Raw genomic sequence first — 26,783 nt, forward strand, 5'->3', positions numbered from 1 at the left:
TCCCTGGGAAAGAAAACTCAGCAGTCCCGGTTCCTGATGTCACTTTGTAGGGCTCCCTTGGGTCTATCAGGGCAGCACAAGTTTGAGGTGGGGATAACTTCGGTCTGGGGTCCATCCTTCGATATAAGGATTTTTTGCAGTGAGGCCCAGCCCAGGGCCAGGAGCCCCTGGGCACATCCTTTTTCATTTTCCCTGGGAAAGAATACTCAGCAGTCCAGGTTCCTGATGTCAGTTTGTAGGGCTCCCTTGGGTGTATCAGGGCAGCACAAGTTTGAGGTGGGGACAACTTCGGTGTGGGGTCCATCCTTCGATATAAGGATTCTTTGCAGTCAGGGCCAGGGGCCCCTGGGCACATCCTTTTTCCATTTTCCCTGGGAAAGAAAACTCAGCAGTCCAGGTTCCTGATGTCAGTTTGTAGGGCTCCCTTGGGTCTATCAGGGCAGCACAAGTTTGAGGTGGGGACAACTTCGGTGTGGGGTCCATCCTTCGATATAAGGATTTTTTGCAGTCAGGGCCAGGGGCCCCTGGGCACATCCTTTTTCCATTTTCCCTGGGAAAGAAAACTCAGCAGTCCAGGTTCCTGATGTCAGTTTGTAGGGCTCCCTTGGGTCTATCAGGGCAGCACAAGTTTGAGGTGGGGACAACTTCGGTGTGGGGTCCATCCTTCGATATAAGGATTTTTTGCAGTCAGGCCCCAGCCCAGGGCCAGGGGCCCCTGTGCACATCCTTTTTCCATTTTCCCTGGGAAAGAAAACTCAGCAGTCCAGGTTCCTGATGTCAGTTTGTAGGGCTCCCTTGGGTCTATCAGGGCAGCACAAGTTTGAGGTGGGGACAACTTCGGTGTGGGGTCCATCCTTCGATATAAGGATTTTTTGCAGTGAGGCCCAGCCCAGGGCCAGGGGCCCCTGGGCACATCCTTTTTCATTTTCCCTGGGAAAGAAAACTCAGCAGTCCAGGTTCCTGATGTCAGTTTGTAGGGCTCCCTTGGGTGTATCAGGGCAGCACAAGTTTGAGGTGGGGACAACTTCGGTGTGGGGTCCATCCTTCGATATAAGGATTTTTTTCAGTGAAGCCCAGCCGAGGGCCAGGGGCCCCAGGGCACATCCTTTTTCCATTTTCCCTGGGAAAGAAAACTCAGCAGTCCAGGTTCCTGATGTCAGTTTGTAGAGCTCCCTTGGGTCTATCAGGGCAGCACAAGTTTGAGGTGGGGACAACTTCGGTGTGGGGTCCATCCTTCAATATAAGGATTTTTTTCAGTGAGGCCCAGCCCAGGGCCAGGGGCCCCAGGGCACATCCTTTTTCCATTTTCCCTGGGAAAGAAAACTCAGCAGTCCAGGTTCCTGATGTCAGTTTGTAGGGCTCCCTTGGGTGTATCAGAGCTGCACATGTTTGAGGTGGGGACAACTTCGGTGTGGGCTCCATCCTTCGATATAAGGATATTTTGCAGTGAGGTCCCTGTACAGGGCCAGGGGCCCCTGGGCACATCCTTTTTCCATTTTCCCTGGGAAAGAAAACTCAGCAGTCCAGGTTCCTGATGTCAGTTTGTAGGGCTCCCTTGGGTCTATCAGGGTAATACAAGTTTGAGGTTGCAACAACTTTGGTGTGGGGTGCATCCTTCGATATAAGGATTCTTTGTAGTGAGGTTCCTGTCCAGGGCCAGGGGCCCCTGGGCACATCCTTTTTCCATTTTCCCTGGGAAAGAAAACTCAGCAGTCCAGGTTCCCGATGTCAGTTTGTAGGGCTCCCTTGGGTCTATCAGGGCAGCACAAGTTTGAGGTGGGGACAACTTCGGTGTGGGGTCCATCCTTCGATATAAGGATTTCTTGTAGTGAGGTCCCTGTCAAGGGCCAGGGGCCGCTGGGCACATCCTTTTTCCATTTTCCCTGGGAAAAAAAACTCAGCAGTCCAGGTTCCTGATATCAGTTTGTAGGGCTCCCTTGGGTGTATCAGGGCAGCACAAGTTTGAGGTGGGGACAACTTCGGTGTGGGGTCCATCCTTCGATATAAGGATTTTTTGCAGTCAGGGCCAGGGGCCCCTGGGCACATCCTTTTTCCATTTTCCCTGGGAAAGAAAACTCAGCAGTCCAGGTTCCTGATGTCAGTTTGTAGGGCTCCCTTGGGTCTATCAGGGCAGCACAAGTTTGAGGTGGGGACAACTTCGGTGTGGGGTCCATCCTTCGATATAAGGATTTTTTGCAGTCAGGGCCAGGGGCCCAGGGCCAGGGGCCCCCGGGCACATCCTTTTTCCATTTTCCCTGGGAAAGAAAACTCAGCAGTCCAGGTTCCTGATGTCAGTTTGTAGGTCTCCCTTGGGTGTATCAGGGCAGCACAAGTTTGAGGTGGGGACAACTTCGGTGTGGGCTCCATCCTTCGATATAAGGATTCTTTGCAGTCAGTGCCAGGGGCCCCTGTGCACATCCTTTTTCCATTTTCCCTGGGAAAGAAAACTCAGCAGTCCAGGTTCCTGATGTCAGTTTGTAGGGCTCCCTTGGGTCTATCAGGGCAGCACAAGTTTGAGGTGGGGACAACTTCGGTGTGGGGTCCATCCTTTGATATATGTATTTCTTGTAGTGAGGTCCCGGTCCAGTGCCAGGGGCCCTTGTGCACATCCTTTTTCCATTTTCCCTGGGAAAGAAAACTCAGCAGTCCAGGTTCCTGATGTCAGTTTGTAGGGCTTCCTTGGGTGTATCAGGGCAGCACAAGTTTGAGTTGGGGACAACTTCGGTGTGGGGTGCATCCTTCGATACAAAGATTTTTTGCAGTCAGGGCCAGGGGCCCCTGGGCACATCCTTTTTCCATTTTCCCTGGGAAAGAAAACTCAGCAGTCCAGGTTCCTGATGTCAGTTTGTAGGGCTCCCTTGGGTCTATCAGGGCAGCACAAGTTTGAGGTGGGGACAACTTCGGTGTGGGGTCCATCCTTCGATATAAGGATTTTTTGCAGTGAGGCCCCAACCCAGGGCCAGGGGCCCCAGGGCACATCCTTTTTCCATTTTCCCTGGGAAAGAAAACTCAGCAGTCCAGGTTCCTGATGTCAGTTTGTAGGGCTCCCTTGGGTCTATCAGGGCAGCACAAGTTTGAGGTGGGGACAACTTCGGTGTGGGGTCCATCCTTCGATATAAGGATTCTTTACAGTCAGGGCCAGGGGCCCCTGGACACATCCTTTTTCCATTTTCCCTGGGAAAGAAAACTCAGCAGTCCTGGTTCCTGATGTCAGTTTGTAGGGCTCCCTTGGGTGTATCAGGGCAGCAAAAGTTTGAGGTGGGGACAACTTTGGTGTGGGGTCCATCCTTCGATATAAGGATTTTTTGCAGTCAGGGCCAGGGGCCCCTGGGCACATCCTTTTTCCATTTTCCCTGGGAAAGAAAACTCAGCAGTCCAGGTTCATGATGTCATTTTTTAGGGCTCCCTTGGGTCTATCAGGGCAGCACAAGTTTGAGGTGGGGACAACTTCGGTGTGGGCTCCATCCTTCGATATAAGGATTTTTTGCAGTCAGGGCCAGGGGTCCCCGGGCACATCCTTTGGCCATTTTCCCTGGGAAAGAAAACTCAGCAGTCCAGGTTCCTGATGTCATTTTTTAGGGCTCCCTTGGGTCTATCAGGGCAGCACAAGTTTGAGGTGGGGACAACTTCGGTGTGGGGTCCATCCTTCGATATAAGGATTTTTTGCAGTCAGGGCCAGGGGCCGCTGGGCACATCCTTTTTCCATTTTCCCTGGGAAAGAAAACTCAGCAGTCCAGGTTCCTGATGTCAGTTTGTAGAGCTCCCTTGGGTCTATCAGGGCAGCACAAGTTTGAGGTGGGGAAAACTTCAGTGTGGGCTCCATCCTTCGATATAAGGATTTTTTGCAGTCAGGGCCAGCGGCCCCTGGGCACATCCTTTGGCCATTTTCCCTGGGAAAGAAAACTCAGCAGTCCAGGTTCCTGATGTCAGTTTGTAGGGCTCCCTTGGGTCTATCAGGCAAGCACAATTTTGAGGTGGGGACAACTTCGATGTGGGGTCCATCCTTCGATATAAGGATTTTTTGCAGTGAGGCCCAGCCGAGGGCCAGGGGCCCCAGGGCACATCCTTTTTCCATTTTCCCTGGGAAAGAAAACTCAGCAGTCCAGGTTCCTGATGTCAGTTTGTAGAGCTCCCTTGGGTCTATCAGGGCAGCACAAGTTTGAGGTGGGGACAACTTCGGTGTGGGGTCCATCCTTCAATATAAGGATTTTTTTCAGTGAGGCCCAGCCCAGGGCCAGGGGCCCCAGGGCACATCCTTTTTCCATTTTCCCTGGGAAAGAAAACTCAGCAGTCCAGGTTCCTGATGTCAGTTTGTAGGGCTCCCTTGGGTGTATCAGAGCTGCACATGTTTGAGGTGGGGACAACTTCGGTGTGGGCTCCATCCTTCGATATAAGGATATTTTGCAGTGAGGTCCCTGTACAGGGCCAGGGGCCCCTGGGCACATCCTTTTTCCATTTTCCCTGGGAAAGAAAACTCAGCAGTCCAGGTTCCTGATGTCAGTTTGTAGGGCTCCCTTGGGTCTATCAGGGTAATACAAGTTTGAGGTTGCAACAACTTTGGTGTGGGGTGCATCCTTCGATATAAGGATTCTTTGTAGTGAGGTTCCTGTCCAGGGCCAGGGGCCCCTGGGCACATCCTTTTTCCATTTTCCCTGGGAAAGAAAACTCAGCAGTCCAGGTTCCCGATGTCAGTTTGTAGGGCTCCCTTGGGTCTATCAGGGCAGCACAAGTTTGAGGTGGGGACAACTTCGGTGTGGGGTCCATCCTTCGATATAAGGATTTCTTGTAGTGAGGTCCCTGCCAAGGGCCAGGGGCCGCTGGGCACATCCTTTTTCCATTTTCCCTGGGAAAAAAAACTCAGCAGTCCAGGTTCCTGATATCAGTTTGTAGGGCTCCCTTGGGTGTATCAGGGCAGCACAAGTTTGAGGTGGGGACAACTTCGGTGTGGGGTCCATCCTTCGATATAAGGATTTTTTGCAGTCAGGGCCAGGGGCCCCTGGGCACATCCTTTTTCCATTTTCCCTGGGAAAGAAAACTCAGCAGTCCAGGTTCCTGATGTCAGTTTGTAGGGCTCCCTTGGGTCTATCAGGGCAGCACAAGTTTGAGGTGGGGACAACTTCGGTGTGGGGTCCATCCTTCGATATAAGGATTTTTTGCAGTCAGGGCCAGGGGCCCAGGGCCAGGGGCCCCCGGGCACATCCTTTTTCCATTTTCCCTGGGAAAGAAAACTCAGCAGTCCAGGTTCCTGATGTCAGTTTGTAGGGCTCCCTTGTGTCTATCAGGGCAGCACAAGTTTGAGGTGGGGACAACTTCGGTCTGGGCTCCATCCTTCGATATAAGGATTCTTTGCAGTCAGTGCCGGGGGCCCCCGGGCACTTCCTTTGGCCATTTTCCCTGGGAAAGAAAACTCAGCAGTCCAGGTTCCTGATGTCAGTTTGTAGGGCTTCCTTGGGTGTATCAGGGCAGCAGAAGTTTGAGTTGGGGACAACTTCGGTGTGGGGTGCATCCTTCGATACAAAGATTTTTTGCAGTCAGGGCCAGGGGCCCCAGGGCACACCCTTTTTCCATTTTCCCTGGGAAAGAAAACTCAGCAGTCCAGGTTCCTGATGTCAGTTTGTAGGGCTCCCTTGGGTCTATCAGGGCAGCACAAGTTTGAGGTGGGGACAACTTTGGTGTGGGGTCCATCCTTCGAAATAAGGATTTCTTGTTGTGAGGTCCCTGCCAAGGGCCAGGGGCCGCTGGGCACATCCTTCTTCCATTTTCCCTGGGAAAGAAAACTCAGCAGTCCAGGTTCCTGATGTCAGTTTGTAGGGCTCCCTTGGGTCTATCAGGGCAGCACAAGTTTGAGGTGGGGACAACTTCGGTGTGGGCTCCATTCTTCGATATAAGGATTTTTTGCAGTCAGGGCCAGGGGCCCCTGGGCACATCCTTTTTCCATTTTCCCTGGGAAAGAAAACTCAGCAGTCCAGGTTCCTGATGTCAGTTTGTAGGTCTCCCTTGGGTGTATCAGGGCAGCACAAGTTTGAGGTGGGGACAACTTCGGTGTGGGCTCCATCCTTCGATATAAGGATTCTTTGCAGTCAGTGCCAGGGGCCCCTGTGCACATCCTTTTTCCATTTTCCCTGGGAAAGAAAACTCAGCAGTCCAGGTTCCTGATGTCAGTTTGTAGGGCTCCCTTGGGTCTATCAGGGCAGCACAAGTTTGAGGTGGGGACAACTTCGGTGTGGGGTCCATCCTTTGATATATGTATTTCTTGTAGTGAGGTCCCGGTCCAGTGCCAGGGGCCCTTGTGCACATCCTTTTTCCATTTTCCCTGGGAAAGAAAACTCAGCAGTCCAGGTTCCTGATGTCAGTTTGTAGGGCTTCCTTGGGTGTATCAGGGCAGCACAAGTTTGAGTTGGGGACAACTTCGGTGTGGGGTGCATCCTTCGATACAAAGATTTTTTGCAGTCAGGGCCAGGGGCCCCTGGGCACATCCTTTTTCCATTTTCCCTGGGAAAGAAAACTCAGCAGTCCAGGTTCCTGATGTCAGTTTGTAGGGCTCCCTTGGGTCTATCAGGGCAGCACAAGTTTGAGGTGGGGACAACTTCGGTGTGGGGTCCATCCTTCGATATAAGGATTTTTTGCAGTGAGGCCCCAACCCAGGGCCAGGGGCCCCAGGGCACATCCTTTTTCCATTTTCCCTGGGAAAGAAAACTCAGCAGTCCAGGTTCCTGATGTCAGTTTGTAGGGCTCCCTTGGGTCTATCAGGGCAGCACAAGTTTGAGGTGGGGACAACTTCGGTGTGGGGTCCATCCTTCGATATAAGGATTCTTTACAGTCAGGGCCAGGGGCCCCTGGACACATCCTTTTTCCATTTTCCCTGGGAAAGAAAACTCAGCAGTCCTGGTTCCTGATGTCAGTTTGTAGGGCTCCCTTGGGTGTATCAGGGCAGCAAAAGTTTGAGGTGGGGACAACTTTGGTGTGGGGTCCATCCTTCGATATAAGGATTTTTTGCAGTCAGGGCCAGGGGCCCCTGGGCACATCCTTTTTCCATTTTCCCTGGGAAAGAAAACTCAGCAGTCCAGGTTCATGATGTCATTTTTTAGGGCTCCCTTGGGTCTATCAGGGCAGCACAAGTTTGAGGTGGGGACAACTTCGGTGTGGGCTCCATCCTTCGATATAAGGATTTTTTGCAGTCAGGGCCAGGGGTCCCCGGGCACATCCTTTGGCCATTTTCCCTGGGAAAGAAAACTCAGCAGTCCAGGTTCCTGATGTCATTTTTTAGGGCTCCCTTGGGTCTATCAGGGCAGCACAAGTTTGAGGTGGGGACAACTTCGGTGTGGGGTCCATCCTTCGATATAAGGATTTTTTGCAGTCAGGGCCAGGGGCCGCTGGGCACATCCTTTTTCCATTTTCCCTGGGAAAGAAAACTCAGCAGTCCAGGTTCCTGATGTCAGTTTGTAGAGCTCCCTTGGGTCTATCAGGGCAGCACAAGTTTGAGGTGGGGAAAACTTCAGTGTGGGCTCCATCCTTCGATATAAGGATTTTTTGCAGTCAGGGCCAGCGGCCCCTGGGCACATCCTTTGGCCATTTTCCCTGGGAAAGAAAACTCAGCAGTCCAGGTTCCTGATGTCAGTTTGTAGGGCTCCCTTGGGTCTATCAGGCAAGCACAATTTTGAGGTGGGGACAACTTCGATGTGGGGTCCATCCTTCGATATAAGGATTTTTTGCAGTGAGGCCCCAGCCCAGGGCCAGGGGCCCCTGGGCACATCCTTTTTCCATTTTCCCTGGGAAAGAAAACTCAGCAGTCCAGGTTCCTGATGTCAGTTTGTAGAGCTCCCTTGGCTCTATCAGGGCAGCACAAGTTTGAGGTGGGGACAACTTTGGTGTGGGGTCCATCCTTCGATATAAAGATTTTTTGCAGTCAGGGCCAGGGGCCCCTGGGCACATCCTTTTTCCATTTTCCCTGGGAAAGAAAACTCAGCAGTCCCGGTTCCTGATGTCAGTTTGTAGGGCTCCCTTGGGTCTATCAGGGCAGCACAAGTTTGAGATGGGGACAACTTCGGTGTGGGGTCCATCCTTCGATATAAGGATTTTTTGCAGTGAGGCCCAGCCCAGGGCCTGGAGCCCCTGGGCACATCTTTTTTCATTTTCCCTGGGAAAGAATACTCAGCAGTCCAGGTTCCTGATGTCAGTTTGTAGGGCTCCCTTGGGTCTATCAGGGCAGCACAAGTTTGAGGTGGGGACAACTTCGGTGTGGGGTCCATCCTTCGATATAAGGATTCTTTGCAGTCAGGGCCAGGGGCCCCTGGGCACATCCTTTTTCCATTTTCCCTGGGAAAGAAAACTCAGCAGTCCAGGTTCCTGATGTCAGTTTGTAGGGCTCCCTTGGGTCTATCAGGGCAGCACAAGTTTGAGGTGGGGACAACTTCGGTGTGGGGTCCATCCATCGATATAAGGATTTTTTGCAGTCAGGGCCAGGGGCCCCTGGGCACATCCTTTTTCCATTTTCCCTGGGAAAGAAAACTCAGCAGTCCATGTTCCTGATGTCAGTTTGTAGGGCTCCCTTGGGTCTATCAGGGCAGCACAAGTTTGAGGTGGGGATAACTTCGGTGTGGGGTCCATCCTTCGATATAAGGATTCTTTGCAGGGAGGCCCCTGGGCACATCCTTTTTCCATTTTCCCTGGGAAAGAAAACTCAGCAGTCCAGGTTCCTGATGTCAGTTTGTAGGGCTCCCTTGGGTGTATCAGGGCAGCACAAGTTTGAGGTGGGGACAACTTTGGTGTGGGGTCCATCCTTCGAAGTAAGGATTTCTTGTTGTGGGGTCCCTGCCAAGGGCCAGGGGCCGCTGGGCACATCCTTTTTCCATTTTCCCTGGGAAAGAAAACTCAGCAGTCCAGGTTCCTGATGTCAGTTTGTAGGGCTCCCTTGGGTCTATCAGGGCAGCACAAGTTTGAGGTGGGGACAACTTCGGTGTGGGCTCCATCCTTCGATATAAGGATTCTTTGCAGTCAGTGCCAGGGGCCCCCGGGCACATCCTTTGGCCATTTTCCCTGGGAAAGAAAACTCAGCAGTCCAGGTTCCTGATGTCAGTTTGTAGGGCTCCCTTGGGTCTATCAGGGCAGCACGAGTTTGAGATGGGGATTACTTTGGTGTGGGGTCCATCCTTCGATATAAGGATTTTTTGCAGTCATGGCCAGGGGCCCCTGTGCACATCCTTTTTCCATTTTCCCTGGGAAAGAAAACTCAGCAGTCCAGGTTCCTGATGTCAGTTTGTAGGGCTCCCTTGGGTCTATCAGGGAAGCACAAGTTTGAGGTGGGGACAACTTCGGTGTGGGGTCCATCCTTTGATATATGTATTTCTTGTAGTGAGGTCCCGGTCCAGTGCCAGGGGCCCCTGTGCACATCCTTTTTCCATTTTCCCTGGGAAAGAAAACTCAGCAGTCCAGGTTCCTGATGTCAGTTTGTAGGGCTTCCTTGGGTGTATCAGGGCAGCACAAGTTTGAGTTGGGGACAACTTCGGTGTGGGGTCCATCCTTCAATACAAAGATTTTTTGCAGTCAGGGCCAGGGGCCCCTGGGCACATCCTTTTTCCATTTTCCCTGGGAAAGAAAACTCAGCAGTCCAGGTTCCTGATGTCAGTTTGTAGGGCTCCCTTGGGTCTATCAGGGCAGCACAAGTTTGAGGTGGGGACAACTTCGGTGTGGGGTCCATCCTTCGATATAAGGATTTTTTCAATTGAGGCCCAGCCCAGGGCCAGGGGCCCCTCTGCACATCCTTTTTCCATTTTCCCTGGGAAGGAAAACTCAGCAGTCCAGGTTCCTGATGTCAGTTTGTAGGGCTCCCTTGGGTCTATCAGGGCAGCACAAGTTTGAGGTGGGGACAACTTCGGTGTGGGGTCCATCCTTCGATATAAGGATTCTTTGCAGTCAGGGCCAGGGGCCCCTGGGCACATCCTTTTTCCATTTTCCCTGGGAAAGAAAACTCAGCAGTCCAAGTTCCTGATGTCATTTTTTAGGGCTCCCTTGGGTCTATCAGGGCAGCACAAGTTTGAGGTGGGGACAACTTCGGTGTGGGCTCCATCCTTCGATATAAGGATTTTTTGCAGTCAGGGCCAGGGTCCCCGGGCACATCCTTTGGCCATTTTCCCTGGGAAAGAAAACTCAGCAGTCCAGGTTCCTGATGTCAGTTTGTAGGACTCCCTTGGGTCTATCAGGGCAGCACAAGTTTGAGGTGGGGACAACCTCAGTGTGGGCTCCATCCTTCGATATAAGGATTTTTTGCAGTCAGGGCCAGCGGCCCCTGGGCACATCCTTTGGCTATTTTCCCTGGGAAAGAAAACTCAGCAGTCCAGGTTCCTGATGTCAGTTTGTAGGACTCCCTTGGGTCTATCAGGCAAGCAAAATTTTGAGGTGGGGACAACTTCGATGTGGGGTCCATCCTTCGATATAAGGATTTTTGCAGTGAGGCCCCAGCCCAGGGCCAGGGGCCCCTGGGCACATCCTTTTTCCATTTTCCCTGGGAAAGAAAACTCAGCAGTCCAGGTTCCTGATGTCAGTTTGTAGGGCTCCCTTGGGTCTATCAGGGCAGCACAAGTTTGAGGTGGGGACAATTTTGGTGTGGGGTCCATCCTTCGATATAAGGATTTTTTGCAGTCAGGGCCAGGGGCCCCTGGGCACATCCTTTTTCCATTTTCCCTGGGAAAGAAAACTCAGCAGTCCAGGTTCCTGATGTCAGTTTGTAGAGCTCCCTTGGGTCTATCAGGGCAGCACAAGTTTGAGGTGGGGACAATTTCGGTGTGGGGTCCATCCTTCGAAATAAGGATTTTTTGCAGTTAGGGCCCAGCCCACGGCCAGGGGCCCCTGTGCACATCGTTTTTCCATTTTCCCTGGGAAAGAAAACTCAGCAGTCCAGGTTCCTGATGTCAGTTTGTAGGGCTCCCTTGGGTCTATCAGGGCAGCACAAGTTTGAGGTGGGGACAACTTTGGTGTGGGGTCCATCCTTCGATATAAGGATTCTTTGCAGTCAGGGCCAGGGGCTTGCTGGCACACACTTTGGCCATTTTCCCTGGGAAAGAAAACTCAGCAGTCCCGGTTCCTGATGTCAGTTTGTAGGGCTCCCTTGGGTCTATCAGGGCAGCACAAGTTTGAGATGGGGACAATTTCGGTGTGGGGTCCATCCTTCGATATAAGGATTTTTTGCAGTGAGGCCCAGCCCAGGGCCAGGAGCCCCTGGGCACATCCTTTTTCATTTTCCCTGGGAAAGAATATTCAGCAGTCCAAGTTCCTGATGTCAGTTTGTAGGGCTCCCTTGGGTCTATCAGGGCAGCACAAGTTTGAGGTGGGGACAACTTCGGTGTGGGGTCCATCCTTCGATATAAGGATTCTTTGCAGTCAGGGCCAGGGGCCCCTGGGCACATCCTTTTTCCATTTTCCCTGGGAAAGAAAACTCAGCAGTCCAGGTTCCTGATGTCAGTTTGTAGGGCTCCCTTGGGTCTATCAGGGCAGCACAAGTTTGAGGTGGGGACAACTTCGGTGTGGGCTCCATCCTTCGATATAAGGATTTTTTGCAGTCAGGGCCAGGGGCCCCTGGGCACATCCTTTTTCCATTTTCCCTGGGAAAGAAAACTCAGCAGTCCATGTTCCTGATGTCAGTTTGTAGGGCTCCCTTGGGTCTATCAGGGCAGCACAAGTTTGAGGTGGGGATAACTTCGGTCTGGGGTCCATCCTTCGATATAAGGATTCTTTGCAGTGAGGCCCCTGGGCACATCCTTTTTCCATTTTCCCTGGGAAAGAAAACTCAGCAGTCCAGGTTCCTGATGTCAGTTTGTAGGGCTCCCTTGGGTCTATCAGGGCAGCACAAGTTTGAGGTGCGGACAATTTCGGTGTGGGGTCCATCCTTCGATATAAGGATTTCTTGTTGTGAGGTCCCTGCCAAGGGCCAGGGGCCGCTGGGCACATCCTTTTTCCATTTTCCCTGGGAAAGAAAACTCAGCAGTCCAGGTTCCTGATGTCAGTTTGTAGGGCTCCCTTGGGTCTATCAGGGCAGCACAAGTTTGAGGTGGGGACAACTTCGGTGTGGGGTCCATCTTTCGATATAAGGATTCTTTGCAGTCAGGGCCAGGGGCCCCTGGGCACATCCTTTTTCATTTTCCCTGGGAAAGAAAACTCAGCAGTCCAGGTTCCTGATGTCAGTTTGTAGGGCTCCCTTGGGTGTATCAGGGCAGCACAAGTTTGAGGTGGGGACAACTTCGGTGTGGGGTCCATCCTTCGATATAAAGATTTTTTTCAGTGAGGCCCAGCCCAGGGCCAGGGACCCCAGGGCACATCCTTTTTCCATTTTCCCTGGGAAAGAAAACTCAGCAGTCCAGGTTCCTGATGTCAGTTTGTAGGGCTCCCTTGGGTGTATCAGAGCTGCACATGTTTGAGGTGGGGACAACTTCGGTGTGGGCTCCATCCTTCGATATAAGGATATTTTGCAGTGAGGTCCCTGTCCAGGGCCACGGGCCCCTGTGCACATCCTTTTTCCATTTTCCCTGGGAAAGAAAACTCAGCAGTCCAGGTTCCTGATGTCAGTTTGTAGGGCTCCCTTGGGTCTATCAGGGTAGCACAAGTTTGAGGTTGCAACAACTTTAGTGTGGGGTGCATCCTTCGATATAAGGATTTTTTGTAGTGCGGTTCCTGTCCAGGGCCAGGGGCCCCTGGGCACATCCTTTTTCCATTTTCCCTGGGAAAGAAAACTCAGCAGTCCAGGTTCCCGATGTCAGTTTGTAGGGCTCCCTTGGGTCTATCAGGGCAGCACAAGTTTGAGGTGGGGACAACTTCGGTGTGGGGTCCATCCTTCGATATAGGGATTTCTTGTAGTGAGGTCCCTGTCAAGGGCCAGGGGCCGCTGGGCACATCCTTTTTCCATTTTCCCTGGGAAAAAAAACTCAGCACACCAGGTTCCTGATGTCAGTTTGTAGGGCTCCCTTGGGTCTATCAGGGCAGCACAAGTTTGAGGTGGGGACAACTTCGGTCTGGGCTCCATCCTTCGATATAAGGATTCTTTGCAGTCAGTGCCAGGGGCCCCCGGGCACATCCTTTGGCCATTTTCCCTGGGAAAGAAAACTCAGCAGTCCAGGTTCCTGATGTCAGTTTGTAGGGTTCCCTTGGGTCTATCAGGGCAGCACAAGTTTGAGGTGGGGACAACTTCGGTGTGGGGTCCATCCTTCGATATAAGGATTTTTTGCAGTCAGGGCCAGGGGCCCCTGTGCACATCCTTTCTCCATTTTCCCTGGGAAAGAAAACTCAGCAGTCCAGGTTCCTGATGTCAGTTTGTAGGGCTCCCTTGGGTGTATCAGGGCAGCACAAGTTTGAGTTGGGGACAACTTCGGTGTGGGGTGCATCCTTCGATACAAAGATTTTTTGCAGTCAGGGCCAGGGGCCCCTGGGCACATCCTTTTTCCATTTTCCCTGGGAAAGAAAACTCAGCAGTCCAGGTTCCTGATGTCAGTTTGTAGGGCTCCCTTGGGTCTATCAGGGCAGCACAAGTTTGAGGTGGGGACAACTTCGGTGTGGGGTCCATCCTTCGATATAAGGATTTTTTGCAGTGAGGTCCCTGCCCAGGGCCAGGGGCCCCTGTGCACATCCTTTTTCCATTTTCCCTGGGAAAGAAAACTCAGCAGTCCAGGTTCCTGATGTCAGTTTGTAGGGCTCCCTTGGGTCTATCAGGGCAGCACAAGTTTGAGGTGGGGATAACTTCGGTCTGGGGTCCATCCTTCGATATAAAGATTTTTTGCAGTGAGGCCCCTGGGCACATCCTTTTTCCATTTTCCCTGGGAAAGAAAACTCAGCAGTCCAGGTTCCTGATGTCAGTTTGTAGGGCTCCCTTGGGTCTATCAGGGCAGCACAAGTTTGAGGTGGGGACAACTTCGGTGTGGGGTCCATCCTTCGATATAAGGATTTTTTGCAGTGAGTCCCAGCCCTGGGCCAGGGGCCCCTGGGCACATCCTTTTTCCATTTTCCCTGGGAAAGAAAACTCAGCAGTCCAGGTTCCTGATGTCAGTTTGTAGGGCTCCCTTGGGTGTATCAGAGCTGCACATGTTTGAGGTGGGGACAACTTCGGTGTGGGCTCCATCCTTCGATATAAGGATATTTTGCAGTGAGGTCCCTGTCCAGGGCCAGGTGCCCCTGGGCACATCCTTTTTCCATTTTCCCTGGGAAAGAAAACTCAGCAGTCCAGGTTCCCGATGTCAGTTTGTAGGGCTCCCTTGGGTCTATCAGGGCAGCACAAGTTTGAGGTGGGGACAACTTCGGTGTGGGGTCCATCCTTCGATATAGGGATTTCTTGTAGTGAGGTCCCTGCCAAGGGCCACGGGCCGCTGGGCACATCCTTTTTCCATTTTCCCTGGGAAAAAAAACTCAGCACACCAGGTTCCTGATGTCAGTTTGTAGGGCTCCCTTGGGTGTATCAGGGCAGCACAAGTTTGAGGTGGGGACAGCTTCGGTGTGGGGTCCATCCTTCGATATAAGGATTTTTTGCAGTCAGGGCCAGGGGCCCCTGGGCACATCCTTTTTCCATTTTCCCTGGGAAAGAAAACTCAGCAGTCCATGTTCCTGATGTCAGTTTGTAGGGCTCCCTTGGGTCTATCAGGGCAGCACAAGTTTGAGGTGGGGATAACTTCGGTGTGGGGTCCATCCTTCGATATAAGGATTCTTTGCAGGGAGGCCCCTGGGCACATCCTTTTTCCATTTTCCCTGGGAAAGAAAACTCAGCAGTCCAGGTTCCTGATGTCAGTTTGTAGGGCTCCCTTGGGTGTATCAGGGCAGCACAAGTTTGAGGTGGGGACAACTTTGGTGTGGGGTCCATCCTTCGAAGTAAGGATTTCTTGTTGTGTAGTCCCTGCCAAGGGCCAGGGGCCGCTGGGCACAACCTTTTTCCATTTTCCCTGGGAAAGAAAACTCAGCAGTCCAGGTTCCTGATGTCAGTTTGTAGGGCTCCCTTGGGTCTATCAGGGCAGCACAAGTTTGAGGTGGGGACAACTTCGGTGTGGGCTCCATCCTTCGATATAAGGATTCTTTGCAGTCAGTGCCAGGGGCCCCCGGGCACATCCTTTGGCCATTTTCCCTGGGAAAGAAAACTCAGCAGTCCAGGTTCCTGATGTCAGTTTGTAGGGCTCCCTTGGGTCTATCAGGGCAGCACGAGTTTGAGATGGGGATTACTTTGGTGTGGGGTCCATCCTTCGATATAAGGATTTTTTGCAGTCATGGCCAGGGGCCCCTGTGCACATCCTTTTTCCATTTTCCCTGGGAAAGAAAACTCAGCAGTCCAGGTTCCTGATGTCAGTTTGTAGGGCTCCCTTGGGTCTATCAGGGAAGCACAAGTTTGAGGTGGGGACAACTTCGGTGTGGGGTCCATCCTTTGATATATGTATTTCTTGTAGTGAGGTCCCGGTCCAGTGCCAGGGGCCCCTGTGCACATCCTTTTTCCATTTTCCCTGGGAAAGAAAACTCAGCAGTCCAGGTTCCTGATGTCAGTTTGTAGGGCTTCCTTGGGTGTATCAGGGCAGCACAAGTTTGAGTTGGGGACAACTTCGGTGTGGGGTCCATCCTTCGATACAAAGATTTTTTGCAGTCAGGGCCAGGGGCCCCTGGGCACATCCTTTTTCCATTTTCCCTGGGAAAGAAAACTCAGCAGTCCAGGTTCCTGATGTCAGTTTGTAGGGCTCCCTTGGGTCTATCAGGGCAGCACAAGTTTGAGGTGGGGACAACTTCGGTGTGGGGTCCATCCTTCGATATAAGGATTTTTTCAATTGAGGCCCAGCCCAGGGCCAGGGGCCCCTCTGCACATCCTTTTTCCATTTTCCCTGGGAAAGAAAACTCAGCAGTCCAGGTTCCTGATGTCAGTTTGTAGGGCTCCCTTGGGTCTATCAGGGCAGCACAAGTTTGAGGTGGGGACAACTTCGGTGTGGGGTCCATCCTTCGATATAAGGATTTTTTGCAGTCAGGGCCAGGGGCCCCTGGGCACATCCTTTTTCCATTTTCCCTGGGAAAGAAAACTCAGCAGTCCAAGTTCCTGATGTCATTTTTTAGGGCTCCCTTGGGTCTATCAGGGCAGCACAAGTTTGAGGTGGGGACAACTTCGGTGTGGGGTCCATCCTTCGATATAAGGATTTTTTGCAGTCAGGGCCAGGGTCCCCTGGCACATCCTTTGGCCATTTTCCCTGGGAAAGAAAACTCAGCAGTCCAGGTTCCTGATGTCATTTTTTAGGGCTCCCTTGGGTCTATCAGGGCAGCACAAGTTTGAGGTGGGGTCAACTTCGGTGTGGGGTCCATCCTTCGATATAAGGATTTTTTGCAGTCAGGGCCAGGGGCCGCTGGGCACATCCTTTTTCCATTTTCCCTGGGAAAGAAAACTCAGCAGTCCAGGTTCCTGATGTCAGTTTGTAGGGCTGCCTTGGGTCTATCAGGGCAGCACAAGTTTGAGGTGGGGACAACTTCAGTGTGGGCTCCATCCTTCGATATAAGGATTTTTTGCAGTCAGGGCCAGCGGCCCCTGGGCACATCCTTTGGCCATTTTCCCTGGGAAAGAAAACTCAGCAGTCCAGGTTCCTGATGTCAGTTTGTAGGACTCCCTTGGGTCTATCAGGCAAGCACAATTTTGAGGTGGGGACAACTTCGATGTGGTGTCCATCCTTCGATATAAGGATTTTTGCAGTGAGGCCCCAGCCCAGGGCCAGGGGCCCCTGGGCACACCCTTTTTCCATTTTCCCTGGGAAAGAATATTCAGCAGTCCAGGTTCCTGATGTCAGTTTGTAGGGCTCCCTTGGGTCTATCAGGGCAGCACAAGTTTGAGGTGGGGACAACTTCGGTGTGGGGTCCATCCTTCGATATAAGGATTCTTTGCAGTCAGGGCCAGGGGCCCCTGGGCACATCCTTTTTCCATTTTCCCTGGGAAAGAAAACTCAGCAGTCCAGGTTCCTGATGTCAGTTTGTAGAGCTCCCTTGGGTCTATCAGGGCAGCACAAGTTTGAGGTGGGGACAACTTCGGTGTGGGCTCCATCCTTCGATATAAGGATTTTTTGCAGTCAGGGCCAGGGGCCCCTGGGCACATCCTTTTTCCATTTTCCCTGGGAAAGAAAACTCAGCAGTCCATGTTCCTGATGTCAGTTTGTAGGGCTCCCTTGGGTCTATCAGGGCAGCACAAGTTTGAGGTGGGGATAACTTCGGTCTGGGGTCCATCCTTCGATATAAGGATTCTTTGCAGTGAGGCCCCTGGGCACATCCTTTTTCCATTTTCCCTGGGAAAGAAAACTCAGCAGTCCAGGTTCCTGATGTCAGTTTGTAGGGCTCCCTTGGGTCTATCAGGGCAGGACAAGTTTGAGGTGCGGACAATTTCGGTGTGGGGTCCATCCTTCGATATAAGGATTTCTTGTTGTGAGGTCCCTGCCAAGGGCCAGGGGCCGCTGGGCACATCCTTTTTCCATTTTCCCTGGGAAAGAAAACTCAGCAGTCCAGGTTCCTGATGTCAGTTTGTAGGGCTCCCTTGGGTCTATCAGGGCAGCACAAGTTTGAGGTGGGGACAACTTCGGTGTGGGGTCCATCTTTCGATATAAGGATTCTTTGCAGTCAGGGCCAGGGGCCCCTGGGCACATCCTTTTTCATTTTCCCTGGGAAAGAAAACTCAGCAGTCCAGGTTCCTGATGTCAGTTTGTAGGGCTCCCTTGGGTGTATCAGGGCAGCACAAGTTTGAGGTGGGGACAACTTCGGTGTGGGGTCCATCCTTCGATATAAGGATTTTTTTCAGTGAGGCCCAGCCCAGGGCCAGGGGCCCCTGGGCACATCCTTTTTCCATTTTCCCTGGGAAAGAAAACTCAGCAGTCCAGGTTCCTGATGTCAGTTTGTAGAGCTCCCTTGGGTCTATCAGGGCAGCACAAGTTTGAGGTGGGGACAACTTCGGTGTGGGGTCCATCCTTCGATATAAGGATTTTTTGCAGTGAGGCCCAGCCCAGGGCCAGGGGCCCCAGGGCACATCCTTTTTCCATTTTCCCTGGGAAAGAAAACTCAGCAGTCCAGGTTCCTGATGTCAGTTTGTAGGGCTCCCTTGGGTGTATCAGAGCTGCACATGTTTGAGGTGGGGACAACTTCGGTGTGGGCTCCATCCTTCGATATAAGGATATTTTGCAGTGAGGTCCCTGTCCAGGGCCACGGGCCCCTGTGCACATCCTTTTTCCATTTTCCCTGGGAAAGAAAACTCAGCAGTCCAGGTTCCTGATGTCAGTTTGTAGGGCTCCCTTGGGTCTATCAGGGTAGCACAAGTTTGAGGTTGCAACAACTTTAGTGTGGGGTGCATCCTTCGATATAAGGATATTTTGCAGTGAGGTTCCTGTCCAGGGCCAGGGGCCCCTGGGCACATCCTTTTTCCATTTTCCCTGGGAAAGAAAACTCAGCAGTCCAGGTTCCCGATGTCAGTTTGTAGGGCTCCCTTGGGTCTATCAGGGCAGCACAAGTTTGAGGTGGGGACAACTTCGGTGTGGGGTCCATCCTTCGATATAGGGATTTCTTGTAGTGAGGTCCCTGTCAAGGGCCAGGGGCCGCTGGGCACATCCTTTTTCCATTTTCCCTGGGAAAAAAAACTCAGCACACCAGGTTCCTGATGTCAGTTTGTAGGGCTCCCTTGGGTCTATCAGGGCAGCACAAGTTTGAGGTGGGGACAACTTCGGTCTGGGCTCCATCCTTCGATATAAGGATTCTTTGCAGTCAGTGCCAGGGGCCCCCGGGCACATCCTTTGGCCATTTTCCCTGGGAAAGAAAACTCAGCAGTCCAGGTTCCTGATGTCAGTTTGTAGGGTTCCCTAGGGTCTATCAGGGCAGCACAAGTTTGAGGTGGGGACAACTTCGGTGTGGGGTCCATCCTTCGATATAAGGATTTTTTGCAGTCAGGGCCAGGGGCCCCTGTGCACATCCTTTCTCCATTTTCCCTGGGAAAGAAAACTCAGCAGTCCAGGTTCCTGATGTCAGTTTGTAGGGCTTCCTTGGGTGTATCAGGGCAGCACAAGTTTGAGTTGGGGACAACTTCGGTGTGGGGTGCATCCTTCGATACAAAGATTTTTTGCAGTCAGGGCCAGGGGCCCCTGGGCACATCCTTTTTCCATTTTCCCTGGGAAAGAAAACTCAGCAGTCCAGGTTCCTGATGTCAGTTTGTAGGGCTCCCTTGGGTCTATCAGGGCAGCACAAGTTTGAGGTGGGGACAACTTCGGTGTGGGGTCCATCCTTCGATATAAGGATTTTTTGCAGTGAGGTCCCTGCCCAGGGCCAGGGGCCCCTGTGCACATCCTTTTTCCATTTTCCCTGGGAAAGAAAACTCAGCAGTCCAGGTTCCTGATGTCAGTTTGTAGGGCTCCCTTGGGTCTATCAGGGCAGCACAAGTTTGAGGTGGGGACAACTTTGGTGTGGGGTCCATCCTTCGATATAAGGATTCTTTGCAGTCAGGGCCAGGGGCCCCTGGGCACATCCTTTTTCCATTTTCCCTGGGAAAGAAAACTCAGCAGTCCATGTTCCTGATGTCAGTTTGTAGGGCTCCCTTGGGTCTATCAGGGCAGCACAAGTTTGAGGTGGGGATAACTTCGGTCTGGGGTCCATCCTTCGATATAAAGATTTTTTGCAGTGAGGCCCCTGGGCACATCCTTTTTCCATTTTCCCTGGGAAAGAAAACTCAGCAGTCCAGGTTCCTGATGTCAGTTTGTAGGGCTCCCTTGGGTCTATCAGGGCAGCACAAGTTTGAGGTGGGGACAACTTCGGTGTGGGGTCCATCCTTCGATATAAGGATTTTTTGCAGTGAGTCCCAGCCCTGGGCCAGGGGCCCCTGGGCACATCCTTTTTCCATTTTCCCTGGGAAAGAAAACTCAGCAGTCCAGGTTCCTGATGTCAGTTTGTAGGGCTCCCTTGGGTGTATCAGAGCTGCACATGTTTGAGGTGGGGACAACTTCGGTGTGGGCTCCATCCTTCGATATAAGGATATTTTGCAGTGAGGTCCCTGTCCAGGGCCAGGGGCCCCTGGGCACATCCTTTTTCCATTTTCCCTGGGAAAGAAAACTCAGCAGTCCAGGTTCCCGATGTCAGTTTGTAGGGCTCCCTTGGGTCTATCAGGGCAGCACAAGTTTGAGGTGGGGACAACTTCGGTGTGGGGTCCATCCTTCGATATAGGGATTTCTTGTAGTGAGGTCCCTGCCAAGGGCCACGGGCCGCTGGGCACATCCTTTTTCCATTTTCCCTGGGAAAAAAAACTCAGCACACCAGGTTCCTGATGTCAGTTTGTAGGGCTCCCTTGGGTGTATCAGGGCAGCACAAGTTTGAGGTGGGGACAGCTTCGGTGTGGGGTCCATCCTTCGATATAAGGATTTCTTGTTGTGAGGTCCCTGCCAAGGGCCAGGGGCCGCTGGGCACATCCTTTTTCCATTTTCCCTGGGAAAGAAAACTCAGCAGTCCAGGTTCCTGATGTCAGTTTGTAGGGCTCCCTTGGGTCTATCAGGGCAGCACAAGTTTGAGGTGGGGACAACTTCGGTGTGGGCTCCATCCTTCGATATAAGGATTCTTTGCAGTCAGTGCCAGGGGCCCCCGGGCACATCCTTTGGCCATTTTCCCTGGGAAAGAAAACTCAGCAGTCCAGGTTCCTGATGTCAGTTTGTAGGGCTCCCTTGGGTCTATCAGGGCAGCACGAGTTTGAGATGGGGATTACTTTGGTGTGGGGTCCATCCTTCGATATAAGGATTTTTTGCAGTCATGGCCAGGGGCCCCTGTGCACATCCTTTTTCCATTTTCCCTGGGAAAGAAAACTCAGCAGTCCAGGTTCCTGATGTCAGTTTGTAGGGCTCCCTTGGGTCTATCAGGGAAGCACAAGTTTGAGGTGGGGACAACTTCGGTGTGGGGTCCATCCTTTGATATATGTATTTCTTGTAGTGAGGTCCCGGTCCAGTGCCAGGGGCCCCTGTGCACATCCTTTTTCCATTTTCCCTGGGAAAAAAAACTCAGCAGTCCAGGTTCCTGATGTCAGTTTGTAGGGCTTCCTTGGGTGTATCAGGGCAGCACAAGTTTGAGTTGGGGACAACTTCGGTGTGGGGTCCATCCTTCGATACAAAGATTTTTTGCAGTCAGGGCCAGGGGCCCCTGGGCACATCCTTTTTCCATTTTCCCTGGGAAAGAAAACTCAGCAGTCCAGGTTCCTGATGTCAGTTTGTAGGGCTCCCTTGGGTCTATCAGGGCAGCACAAGTTTGAGGTGGGGACAACTTCGGTGTGGGGTCCATCCTTCGATATAAGGATTTTTTCAATTGAGGCCCAGCCCAGGGCCAGGGGCCCCTCTGCACATCCTTTTTCCATTTTCCCTGGGAAGGAAAACTCAGCAGTCCAGGTTCCTGATGTCAGTTTGTAGGGCTCCCTTGGGTCTATCAGGGCAGCACAAGTTTGAGGTGGGGACAACTTCGGTGTGGGGTCCATCCTTCGATATAAGGATTTTTTGCAGTCAGGGCCAGGGGCCCCTGGGCACATCCTTTTTCCATTTTCCCTGGGAAAGAAAACTCAGCAGTCCAAGTTCCTGATGTCATTTTTTAGGGCTCCCTTGGGTCTATCAGGGCAGCACAAGTTTGAGGTGGGGACAACTTCGGTGTGGGGTCCATCCTTCGATATAAGGATTTTTTGCAGTGAGTCCCAGCCCTGGGCCAGGGGCCCCTGGGCACATCCTTTTTCCATTTTCCCTGGGAAAGAAAACTCAGCAGTCCAGGTTCCTGATGTCAGTTTGTAGGGCTCCCTTGGGTGTATCAGAGCTGCACATGTTTGAGGTGGGGACAACTTCGGTGTGGGCTCCATCCTTCGATATAAGGATATTTTGCAGTGAGGTCCCTGTCCAGGGCCAGGGGCCCCTGGGCACATCCTTTTTCCATTTTCCCTGGGAAAGAAAACTCAGCAGTCCAGGTTCCCGATGTCAGTTTGTAGGGCTCCCTTGGGTCTATCAGGGCAGCACAAGTTTGAGGTGGGGACAACTTCGGTGTGGGGTCCATCCTTCGATATAGGGATTTCTTGTAGTGAGGTCCCTGCCAAGGGCCACGGGCCGCTGGGCACATCCTTTTTCCATTTTCCCTGGGAAAAAAAACTCAGCAGTCCAGGTTCCTGATGTCAGTTTGTAGGGCTCCCTTGGGTGTATCAGGGCAGCACAAGTTTGAGGTGGGGACAGCTTCGGTGTGGGGTCCATCCTTCGATATAAGGATTTCTTGTTGTGAGGTCCCTGCCAAGGGCCAGGGTCCGCTGGGCACATCCTTTTTCCATTTTCCCTGGGAAAGAAAACTCAGCAGTCCAGGTTCCTGATGTCAGTTTGTAGGGCTCCCTTGGGTCTATCAGGGCAGCACAAGTTTGAGGTGGGGACAACTTCGGTGTGGGCTCCATCCTTCGATATAAGGATTCTTTGCAGTCAGTGCCAGGGGCCCCCGGGCACATCCTTTGGCCATTTTCCCTGGGAAAGAAAACTCAGCAGTCCAGGTTCCTGATGTCAGTTTGTAGGGCTCCCTTGGGTCTATCAGGGCAGCACGAGTTTGAGATGGGGATTACTTTGGTGTGGGGTCCATCCTTCGATATAAGGATTTTTTGCAGTCATGGCCAGGGGCCCCTGTGCACATCCTTTTTCCATTTTCCCTGGGAAAGAAAACTCAGCAGTCCAGGTTCCTGATGTCAGTTTGTAGGGCTCCCTTGGGTCTATCAGGGAAGCACAAGTTTGAGGTGGGGACAACTTCGGTGTGGGGTCCATCCTTTGATATATGTATTTCTTGTAGTGAGGTCCCGGTCCAGTGCCAGGGGCCCCTGTGCACATCCTTTTTCCATTTTCCCTGGGAAAGAAAACTCAGCAGTCCAGGTTCCTGATGTCAGTTTGTAGGGCTTCCTTGGGTGTATCAGGGCAGCACAAGTTTGAGTTGGGGACAACTTCGGTGTGGGGTCCATCCTTCGATACAAAGATTTTTTGCAGTCAGGGCCAGGGGCCCCTGGGCACATCCTTTTTCCATTTTCCCTGGGAAAGAAAACTCAGCAGTCCAGGTTCCTGATGTCAGTTTGTAGGGCTCCCTTGGGTCTATCAGGGCAGCACAAGTTTGAGGTGGGGACAACTTCGGTGTGGGGTCCATCCTTCGATATAAGGATTTTTTCAATTGAGGCCCAGCCCAGGGCCAGGGGCCCCTCTGCACATCCTTTTTCCATTTTCCCTGGGAAGGAAAACTCAGCAGTCCAGGTTCCTGATGTCAGTTTGTAGGGCTCCCTTGGGTCTATCAGGGCAGCACAAGTTTGAGGTGGGGACAACTTCGGTGTGGGGTCCATCCTTCGATATAAGGATTTTTTGCAGTCAGGGCCAGGGGCCCCTGGGCACATCCTTTTTCCATTTTCCCTGGGAAAGAAAACTCAGCAGTCCAAGTTCCTGATGTCATTTTTTAGGGCTCCCTTGGGTCTATCAGGGCAGCACAAGTTTGAGGTGGGGACAACTTCGGTGTGGGCTCCATCCTTCGATATAAGGATTTTTTGCAGTCAGGGCCAGGGTCCCCGGGCACATCCTTTGGCCATTTTCCCTGGGAAAGAAAACTCAGCAGTCCAGGTTCCTGATGTCATTTTTTAGGGCTCCCTTGGGTCTATCAGGGCAGCACAAGTTTGAGGTGGGGTCAACTTCGGTGTGGGGTCCATCCTTCGATATAAGGATTTTTTGCAGTCAGGGCCAGGGGCTGCTGGGCACATCCTTTTTCCATTTTCCCTGGGAAAGAAAACTCAGCAGTCCAGGTTCCTGATGTCAGTTTGTAGGGCTGCCTTGGGTCTATCAGGGCAGCACAAGTTTGAGGTGGGGACAACTTCAGTGTGGGCTCCATCCTTCGATATAAGGATTTTTTGCAGTCAGGGCCAGCGGCCCCTGGGCACATCCTTTGGCTATTTTCCCTGGGAAAGAAAACTCAGCAGTCCAGGTTCCTGATGTCAGTTTGTAGGACTCCCTTGGGTCTATCAGGCAAGCACAATTTTGAGGTGGGGACAACTTCGATGTGGGGTCCATCCTTCGATATAAGGATTTTTGCAGTGAGGCCCCAGCCCAGGGCCAGGGGCCCCTGGGCACATCCTTTTTCCATTTTCCCTGGGAAAGAAAACTCAGCAGTCCAGGTTCCTGATGTCAGTTTGTAGGGCTCCCTTGGGTCTATCAGGGCAGCACAAGTTTGAGGTGGGGACAATTTTGGTGTGGGGTCCATCCTTCGATATAAGGATTTTTTGCAGTCAGGGCCAGGGGCCCCTGGGCACATCCTTTTTCCATTTTCCCTGGGAAAGAAAACTCAGCAGTCCAGGTTCCTGATGTCAGTTTGTAGAGCTCCCTTGGGTCTATCAGGGCAGCACAAGTTTGAGGTGGGGACAATTTCGGTGTGGGGTCCATCCTTCGAAATAAGGATTTTTTGCAGTTAGGGCCCAGCCCACGGCCAGGGGCCCCTGTGCACATCGTTTTTCCATTTTCCCTGGGAAAGAAAACTCAGCAGTCCAGGTTCCTGATGTCAGTTTGTAGGGCTCCCTTGGGTCTATCAGGGCAGCACAAGTTTGAGGTGGGGACAACTTTGGTGTGGGGTCCATCCTTCGATATAAGGATTCTTTGCAGTCAGGGCCAGGGGCTTGCTGGCACACACTTTGGCCATTTTCCCTGGGAAAGAAAACTCAGCAGTCCCGGTTCCTGATGTCAGTTTGTAGGGCTCCCTTGGGTCTATCAGGGCAGCACAAGTTTGAGATGGGGACAATTTCGGTGTGGGGTCCATCCTTCGATATAAGGATTTTTTGCAGTGAGGCCCAGCCCAGGGCCAGGAGCCCCTGGGCACATCCTTTTTCATTTTCCCTGGGAAAGAATATTCAGCAGTCCAAGTTCCTGATGTCAGTTTGTAGGGCTCCCTTGGGTCTATCAGGGCAGCACAAGTTTGAGGTGGGGACAACTTCGGTGTGGGGTCCATCCTTCGATATAAGGATTCTTTGCAGTCAGGGCCAGGGGCCCCTGGGCACATCCTTTTTCCATTTTCCCTGGGAAAGAAAACTCAGCAGTCCAGGTTCCTGATGTCAGTTTGTAGGGCTCCCTTGGGTCTATCAGGGCAGCACAAGTTTGAGGTGGGGACAACTTCGGTGTGGGGTCCATCCTTCGATATAAGGATTTTTTGCAGTCAGGGCCAGGGGCCCCTGGGCACATCCTTTTTCCATTTTCCCTGGGAAAGAAAACTCAGCAGTCCATGTTCCTGATGTCAGTTTGTAGGGCTCCCTTGGGTCTATCAGGGCAGCACAAGTTTGAGGTGGGGATAACTTCGGTCTGGGGTCCATCCTTCGATAAAAGGATTCTTTGCAGTGAGGCCCCTGGGCACATCCTTTTTCCATTTTCCCTGGGAAAGAAAACTCAGCAGTCCAGGTTCCTGATGTCAGTTTGTAGGGCTCCCTTGGGTCTATCAGGGCAGCACAAGTTTGAGGTGCGGACAATTTCGGTGTGGGGTCCATCCTTCGATATAAGGATTTCTTGTTGTGAGGTCCCTGCCAAGGGCCAGGGGCCGCTGGGCACATCCTTTTTCCATTTTCCCTGGGAAAGAAAACTCAGCAGTCCAGGTTCCTGATGTCAGTTTGTAGGGCTCCCTTGGGTCTATCAGGGCAGCACAAGTTTGAGGTGGGGACAACTTCGGTGTGGGGTCCATCTTTCGATATAAGGATTCTTTGCAGTCAGGGCCAGGGGCCCCTGGGCACATCCTTTTTCATTTTCCCTGGGAAAGAAAACTCAGCAGTCCAGGTTCCTGATGTCAGTTTGTAGGGCTCCCTTGGGTGTATCAGGGCAGCACAAGTTTGAGGTGGGGACAACTTCGGTGTGGGGTCCATCCTTCGATATAAGGATTTTTTTCAGTGAGGCCCAGCCCAGGGCCAGGGGCCCCTGGGCACATCCTTTTTCCATTTTCCCTGGGAAAGAAAACTCAGCAGTCCAGGTTCCTGATGTCAGTTTGTAGAGCTCCCTTGGGTCTATCAGGGCAGCACAAGTTTGAGGTGGGGACAACTTCGGTGTGGGGTCCATCCTTCAATATAAGGATTTTTTTCAGTGAGGCCCAGCCCAGGGCCAGGGGCCCCAGGGCACATCCTTTTTCCATTTTCCCTGGGAAAGAAAACTCAGCAGTCCAGGTTCCTGATGTCAGTTTGTAGGGCTCCCTTGGGTGTATCAGAGCTGCACATGTTTGAGGTGGGGACAACTTCGGTGTGGGCTCCATCCTTCGATATAAGGATATTTTGCAGTGAGGTCCCTGTCCAGGGCCACGGGCCCCTGTGCACATCCTTTTTCCATTTTCCCTGGGAAAGAAAACTCAGCAGTCCAGGTTCCTGATGTCAGTTTGTAGGGCTCCCTTGGGTCTATCAGGGTAGCACAAGTTTGAGGTTGCAACAACTTTAGTGTGGGGTGCATCCTTCGATATAAGGATTTTTTGTAGTGAGGTTCCTGTCCAGGGCCAGGGGCCCCTGGGCACATCCTTTTTCCATTTTCCCTGGGAAAGAAAACTCAGCAGTCCAGGTTCCCGATGTCAGTTTGTAGGGCTCCCTTGGGTCTATCAGGGCAGCACAAGTTTGAGGTGGGGACAACTTCGGTGTGGGGTCCATCCTTCGATATAGGGATTTCTTGTAGTGAGGTCCCTGTCAAGGGCCAGGGGCCGCTGGGCACATCCTTTTTCCATTTTCCCTGGGAAAAAAAACTCAGCACACCAGGTTCCTGATGTCAGTTTGTAGGGCTCCCTTGGGTCTATCAGGGCAGCACAAGTTTGAG

Source organism: Lonchura striata, chromosome 34, assembly GCF_050655825.1.
Source record: "Lonchura striata isolate lonStrDom1 chromosome 34, ASM5065582v1, whole genome shotgun sequence".
In the NCBI taxonomy this organism is placed as follows: Eukaryota; Metazoa; Chordata; class Aves; order Passeriformes; family Estrildidae; genus Lonchura; species Lonchura striata.